Here is an 8,089-nt window from a genome sequence, read left to right on the forward strand (position 1 = left end):
AATCCAGTTCTCAAACATGCATTGGCCTTGTGACTTGCTCTGTCCTATAGAATGCAGCAGATGTGATGCTTGCCCAGTTTCAAGTTGACACCTGAAGAGGTCTCATCTAATTCTGCTCATTCTTTTAAAACCTTACCAATGCCAATGCTATCTGCAAAAGTTTATACTAGCATGCCAGAGAATAAGAAACCTAGTAGCAGGCAACCTTATCGTCCTCAGCCAAGAAAAGTCACCTTGCTTCCACTAATGCTGGAGAAACCACATATTCATTGATTGCTCAATTCAGAAGTGTAAAGACCCGCTCTCTTTTCTCAGTTAAGGACATATCTGAAGGGTCATTGCAAGGTTCAGAATTCCCCATAGACTGGCTAAGGCTTCTGTTGCAGAAGCATCACACACAGTTCAACTCTGACTAATCTTACTCCTTCCACTTCCTTCCAGGTGTTGTTCTGGAGAATGCTCCCTTATATACCAAGTACATGCAAATCTCTATTTTTGCATATGTTTTCTAGAACACAGGAAGACAAACTTAGATGCCAAGAGTAGATTTAAAAAATAGACTATAAAGAGAAATTTGCATCTGTATAATTGGCCAGATGGCTAACAGGTGGAGCATGGATAGCTTCCGGTAGGAAGTACTAGTGCAACTGTTAAACTTTCATTGATGGAAGGAAGTGGATGAATGAGCGAAGCATGATTTCAGAGTTCATGGAAGGTAATAACTATAAGGCTTATAAAATGGATTGACTTTTGCTGGGCATTCAATATTTTAGAAAAGAAAACAAAAGCTGAATGTGATTAATTCATTAATTTGTAGCTGATGCGAAAGTTAGAGGGCATTTTAGCAGCACATAAACCCATCCTCATCTCCTATAGCCATAAGGCAGAAACAGTTGAGGATCACGTTAACAATTTAATAATAAAAACAGCAGAGCTAACAGGAAGGTTGTAGCCAGATGCAGTGCTGTGTGCCTGTCATTTTAGTTACTCAGGAGGCTGAGGCACAAGAATTGCTTGAACCCAGGAGGCAGAGGTTGCAGTGACCTGATATCATGCCACTGCACTCCAGCCTGGACAACGGAGTGAGACTCTTTCTCAAAAATAAAATAAAATAAAAATGAAAGAAATGTTGAATTCTCAAAATCAGCAAGTCTGTGAAGTCATGTCAGTGTCCTTATTCAAGAGGAGTAAGACCTTACAAGTGGATGTGGGGATATGAGGGCCAATGTCTTGAAAATTGTGAGTCCCTGGGTTATTCTGAACACTCTTGGCCTGCAGAAATGCTACACTCTTCCCAGTTGAAGGCCACCTAAGGCCTCTGCACTGGGAGCACAGCCATATCCCTTTGCTTACACATTATCTATGGCTGCTGTCACACTGCAACAGTATATTTGAATACTTGAGATGCAAAAACTGTATATCCTTCAAATCCTAATATATTTGCTATTTGGCACATTTTAAGAAAAACTTTGCTAATCGCTGATATAGAGGACTTTGACCTTGATTCTAGGGGCCTGACATTTCATCAGACTCTCCTATTTCAGGAGAAATGATAAAGTACTGGCCTATTTGTGAGTCACAGTAGATTCAATGGATAAATGGATCCCCTTGATGGTTATTGCTTTAGGTCCAAGAATGTTTAATTGATATGATCATATTGGCCTTTGGCATCCTCAAATGTTACTTCTCCTGTAAGGCAAGGCCTAGCCCAGTGAGGACACTCAAGTGGAAGCCTTTGAAACTGCTTAACGATTTCTGCCTCACCGAGACAGTGAATAAAAAGCACTATTACATCTTAGGGAGAACAACAGATATTAGTGTAAATCTTAAAGAAAGACTCTTAAAAAACTTAAATGATGTAGGTATGGTTTTTCTCAATGTAATCCATGCCACCAATTTGTCTTCTATAAAATCTAGAGGAATCCTGGAAAAAGTCTTCTATTCAATCTCGAAGAACCCTGATTCCTGCACATGACTGGTAGGCCTCTCTGGTCTCTGGAGGCAACATATTTCACATTTAAGAAAATAATTTCAGCCCATTTCCTGAGTAACAAGCGAGTCTCCCAGCTTTAAATGGGGCCTGGAGAAGGAAATGGATCCATATCAGGTTCAGGTTATAATCAAAGCAGCCATGCCACCTGAGCCATAAAACCTATAGACTCATGCATTTCAGGTATCTGTAGTGCTTTAGGAGATTGGAGTATGCCACAATTCTCCGAAACAGGAGGGATTGTTGAGCTAAAGGCAATGAAGAAGTAGTTGCAAGAAAGATTTCTGCCCTTTTCTACTTGCATAAAAGTAGAGCATAGATTCACAAAGACAAAAGATATAATGTCACTCACCTACCAGAGAGGACAAAGGTAAAGTTCACTAAAGACCACTTTAGACCCTTATTGGCCTATAGATGGTACCAGAAGAATCCTTTAATAATTAGTTGGTTTCTTTCTTTCCTTTTTTTTTTTTTTTTTTTTTTTTTTTTTGAGACAGAATCTCACTCTGTCACCCTCAGGCTGGGTGTGGTGGCACAATCTTGGCTCACTGCTACCTCTGCCTCCCGGGTTTAAATGTTCAAGCCCTTCTCCTGCGTCAGCCTCCTGAGTAGCTGGGATTACAGGCCTGTGCTACCACACCCAGCTAATTTTTTTATTTTTAGTAGAGAGGGGTTTTTAGCATGATAGCCAGGCTGATCTTGAGCTCCTGACCTCAAGTGATCCACCTGCCTAGGCCTCCCAAAGTACTGGGATTACAGGTGTCAGTCAGGATTCCCAATCCTGAGACAATGGCCCTGATGGGATGGAGCCCAAAAGCATCATTAGAAGCAACTGGAATGAGATTGTTGACAGCTTTGATGACATGAACCTCTAGGAGCTTCTCCTCCATGACATCTATGCCTATGGTTTTGAGAAGCCCTCTGCCATCCAGCAGCAGGCCATTCTACCTTGTATCAAGGGTTATGATGTGATCACTGAAGCCCAATCTAGAACTGGAAAAATGGTCACATTTGCCATATCAGTTCTGCAGCAGACCACCCAGGCCTTGGTCCTAGCACCCACTAGAGAATTGGCTAACCAGATACAGAAGGTGGTCAAGACACTAGGAGGCTACATGGGTACCTCCTATTAGGCCTGTATTGGGGGCACCAATGTGTGTACTGCGGTGCAGAAACTGCAGATGGAAGCTCTTATGTCATCATGGGTTCCCCTGGACACATGTTTGATACAGTTAACTGGAGATACCTGCCTCCCAAATACATCGAAATGTTTGTACTGGATGAAAATGATAAAATGTTATGCCATGGATTCAAGGACCAGATCTATGACATATTTCAAAAGTTTAACAGCAACACCCAGGTAGTTTTGCTGTCAGCTGCAGTGCCTTCTGATGTACTTGAGGTAACCAAGAAGCTCATGAGTGCCCCCATTTGGATTCTTGTCAAGAAGGAAGAGTTGACCCTGGAGCGTTTCCACCAATTCCATATTAACGTGGAATGAGAGGAGTGGAAGCTGGACACACTGTGCTACTTGTATGAAACCCTGAACATCACTCAAGCAATCATCTTCATCAGTGCCCGAAGGAAGGTGGACTGACTTACTGAGAAGATGCATGCTTGGGATTTCACTGTCTCTGCTGTACATGGAGATATGAACCAAAAGGAATGAGATGTGATAATTAGCTTTTCCACTGTTTATTTGCCTTCCCAGAAGTTGCTGCTTCTAGAGTCTCAAAGTCCTTTTCCTTTGTCTTATTACCTATCTAAAAATCTACTGTTTTTTTAAGATGCTAAATATGCGAATAGAAATTCAAAGCCACCTTTTTGAAAACTATTCATTCCCTGGGTATCTTACGCATCCATATGAAATATACATGTTAATAAATTTCTGTTTGTTTTCCTCTTGTTAATCTGCTTTTTGTTACAGTGGTCCATTTCAACTAAGAATTTATCAGAGTTGAAGAAAAGTTATTTTTCTTCCTTTACATTTGTGACAAGCTCTTGTCTCAGAACAAGAGAGAACCCTCAGATTCTGTATCTAAGTCATACTGTCTGTATCTGCATTCAGAAAGCATCTCCCAGCATGCTAAAGGGCTCTGATAGAGACCGACCAGATGAACATCGCCCATCAAGAGGCCATCTGACCAGAACTGCCAATTGTGCACTGTATTTATGTCATTTTCACAAGCTCCAAGGTCAAGGCCTAGCAGAAATGCATTTTAAGAAGAAAACAATATATATGGAATCAGGTGCAAAGAATTTCAGATGGTGAGATTAATCTACACACCAGGTTGCCCACCACCATTCATTCTTCCTTTTGGTGTAGGGGTAATTTCTTATGGCCATGTGACAGAGGAGGAAAATGGCTGAGTTTTCCAAGGGCCTCTCCTTGGTAAGTGGGTTCAAACTGAAAATCAGTTATTGTTGTACAACAGTCCCACTCATAGATGGTCCAAAAAGACTGGTGATTATAAATTTACCTATTGGGCAGATCATAGGGTGATACAACTTGTCATCCACATTGCATGGAGATAGAAAGTCCACGGTAAGAGTATATACAGACACATTTACAGAAGCTAATGGTTTGATCGAAGGAAAAAGATCGGCAGGACTGGGACATGCAGAGGAACATATAGGAATTTTAACAAAATATGAAGGTCTATGTATGACATTTTAATGCCCACCAAAGAACATTCAAAAGGAAGAGGCACTAACAGTGTAGATTGAACAGCAGCTTGTTGACATCGGCCAGCATCTATGCTCAGACACCCCTTTGCTGCAGCATAAACTCAAGCACATAGTAGCCATAATAGTAGAGATGGAGCCATGTAGGGCCTGACAGCACTGAATCCCACTCAATAAGGTTGATCTGGCTATTTCTCTAGTAAAATGCCCAATCTCTTAGCAACTGAGATCAACTGTGAGTCTCTAGTGTGGCACCTTAAGATAATCTACGAGACATTTAGTAGCAAGTTGCTACCCTTGGATTTCTGCTCTAAAAGGGACATGATTAATCTTGATTATAATTGACACATATTTTAGGTATTGCCTTCCTTTTCCCAACCTCAAGACCTAAGCCAGTTACACTACCACAAAGTTTACTATATATTTGAACAATCACACAGGATTCTGCCTACAATCTCTTCAGATGAAAGTAATTGTTTTACACGAATTAAGATGAAGGAGAATACAACCAAGAAATCTTTTAGTCTTATCACATACTGTATTCCCCAAAGTGCCAGAGGCTGCCAGCTGATGGAGTAAAGGAATGGGCTTTTTTTTTCCAGCTACATTAAGGTAGAATTGACACATTAAAAAAATTGTATATATTTGGACAGGCACGGTGACTCATGCCTGTAATCCCAGCACTTCGGGAGGCCGAGGTGGGCGGATCATGAGGTCAGGAGATAGAGATCACCCTGACCAACATAGTGAAACCCCAGCTCTACTAAAAACACAAAAATTAGCTGGGTGTGTGCTTGTAGTCCCAGCTACTTGGGAGGCTGAAGCAGGAGAATCACATGAACCCCAGGAAGTGGTAGCTGCAGCGAGCCGAGATAACACCGCTGTACTCCAGCCTGGCGAAAGACAAAGACCCTGTCTCAAAAAAAAAAAAGTATATATTCAAGGTGCACAATGTGTACCTCTGGGTTATTTAATTAAACTCATATATTAGGACTATAAAATTTAGAATTATGTAGATGAAGTAATTCAACGTTTTTCCAGAAGATGTGGCAAAAATTGTACATCTTATGCAAAAATAAATGTGAATCACACTCTGCACCACAGGCAGATATTATAAAACATCTCCAAGGAAATGCCTACAAAGAAAAAACAGCCCAGGAGGCATTCTATACAACCTTAGGTTAAGCTTAGACTCAACATCCACTAATATGAATCATAAAAGGAAAATTAAATATGTTGGCATCCAACAAAATAAAAAAATTTTTTTTTAATTTGCTCCTTGAAAAACACAGCTAAAAACATCAAAGAACAAGTCACAGACTGGGAGAAAATATTTCAAAATATATATATTTGTGTGTGTGTGTGTGTGTGTGTGTGTGTGTGTGTGTAAAGAAAGAATGATACTAAAAATATATTTTAAAATTTCAAAATTCAAAAATAATTTAAAAATTAAAAATGTGCAAAATATAAAACTTTATTCAAAGACTATGTGGATGCACATTAACATATGAAATGATACTATACATCATTTTTTATTAAGGGAAATACCAATTCAGACCACAATGAGGTAGCAAACATCTGCTAGAATGGCTTTAAAACAAAACTGACAGTATCAAGTTGTGGTGAGCATGGAGATCAATTGGAACTCTCATACAATGCTAGTGGTAAAGCGAAATGACACAGCTATTTTTGAAAATGACACAGCTACTTTTGAAAATATTTTGATGGTTTCTCATAAAGTTATACATCCATACCCCACTCCTAGGTAGATACGAAAGAGAATTGAAAGCATACGTTTGTATAAATGCCTATACACCCATGCTTATATACCAATCTTGCTCATAATTACCCAAATTAAACCCAAATGTCCATCAATAAGGAAAAGACATATACAAATTTTGGTACATCTATACAACGGAATAAAAAACAACATGCAACAACATTAATGATTCACAAATGTTTGTGAAATGGTTCACAATTACGCTAATTGAAATAAACTAGAAGCAAATGGTAGTACATACAGTATGATTCCACTCATATGACATTTTGGAAAAGGCAAAACAATATGGACAGAAAATAGACCATTGTTTGTTAAGGGCTGAATACAGGAGGAAGAACTGACCACAAAGATCATAAGGGAATTTTTTTAGGTAATGGAAATGTTCTATGTCTTAAATGTAATGATGATTTCTTGACTATACTCATTTATCAGAATGAATAGAACTGTACAACCAAAAGGAATGAATTTGTCTATGATTAAATTATATCCCAATATGTGTAAAGTAATTCAGTCGTCCAAGAAGAGCTTAGGACAATTTCTGGCACAAGTAAGTGTCCAAGAAACACTTGCTGCTATTGTTATCACCATCACCATTACTGAAATGACAAAAACGTTTTCAGTAAGTGAATAGTTATAGTTTTTATAATACAGAATGGGAAGTTAATGTAAATTTATTCAATTTCATAGTCAAATATTTAAATGGTCAAATGAATAAGACTATAAAAGCACAAATAAGCTAAATCTCAAATTTACATTTAGCAATAACAGCAAATATTAGTTATATTTTTGCAGTATTCCAACTAATTTTCAAAACAGATCAAAAGTGTCTTCATGCAGTTATTCGTGCCATATTTATTGACCATTACCATGTATAAGCCCTATCCTGCTATGAATTGGGACTACTAGTGCTATGACCCTGAACTAAATCTATTAGTTTAGAAATTATCAATAATAAATTTACTCTTACATAATTTAGTGTGTTGTATAATCAAACACGTAATAGCAGTTAAGTCAAAAATATTCAGAAAGAAAAACAAAGTCAGACTGAAGACTGAATGCATAATACATGTTTATAATTTTTAAAGAATTTTTCTGTGCTGTATAGTTGGTAGAAGTCAAATCAAGTGGAACAATTGAACGTGAAGTATCTATGTCAATACTGTTAAAGCTAGGGGAAAAATAATGCAAATGTTTAATGGAAAGTTGGGGTCTAGTTATGTTTGAATAAAGAATGTTTCAATTACCACGGCTAGATAACAAATTATCTGAAATCTACTGTTAAAAATATACTATTTTACTAGTATTGGATTCTGGTAAATTACTGTCATGGATTCTGAAGTTCAGCATGGCTTGCTTCAACTCCACCTTGAGTTTTACTTGAGAAGTCTCCTGGCTGGAAGCTTGAATCATCAGAAGGCATCTTTCCTCACATATGTGATTGTTGATGCAGGTTGTTGGCTGAAACCTCAGCTGGGCTGTGGATTAGAACTCCTAAGGTGGCCTCTTCTTGTCTAATTCATGCCTTCATAATAGTTTTCAACCCAGTAATAGTCTTTCTAAAACCCCAATTTAAAAATGGGGAAAACATGTTAGTTTATTTATAAGTATTTTTACTCAGAAGTTTATTTAAAGAA

The 8,089-nt window shown here is 38.2% G+C and overlaps 1 pseudogene; it reads left to right on the top strand.

The window, feature by feature from the left end:
- The first annotated feature begins 596 nt into the window (after window positions 1-596).
- Window positions 597-7,638, top strand: LOC116550628 (annotated as a pseudogene).
- Window positions 7,639-8,089: the final 451 nt, after the last annotated feature.

Source organism: Sapajus apella, unplaced genomic scaffold (genome assembly GCF_009761245.1).
Source record: "Sapajus apella isolate SASKATOON/1434 unplaced genomic scaffold, GSC_monkey_1.0 scaffold8, whole genome shotgun sequence".
Taxonomy (NCBI): Eukaryota; Metazoa; Chordata; class Mammalia; order Primates; family Cebidae; genus Sapajus; species Sapajus apella.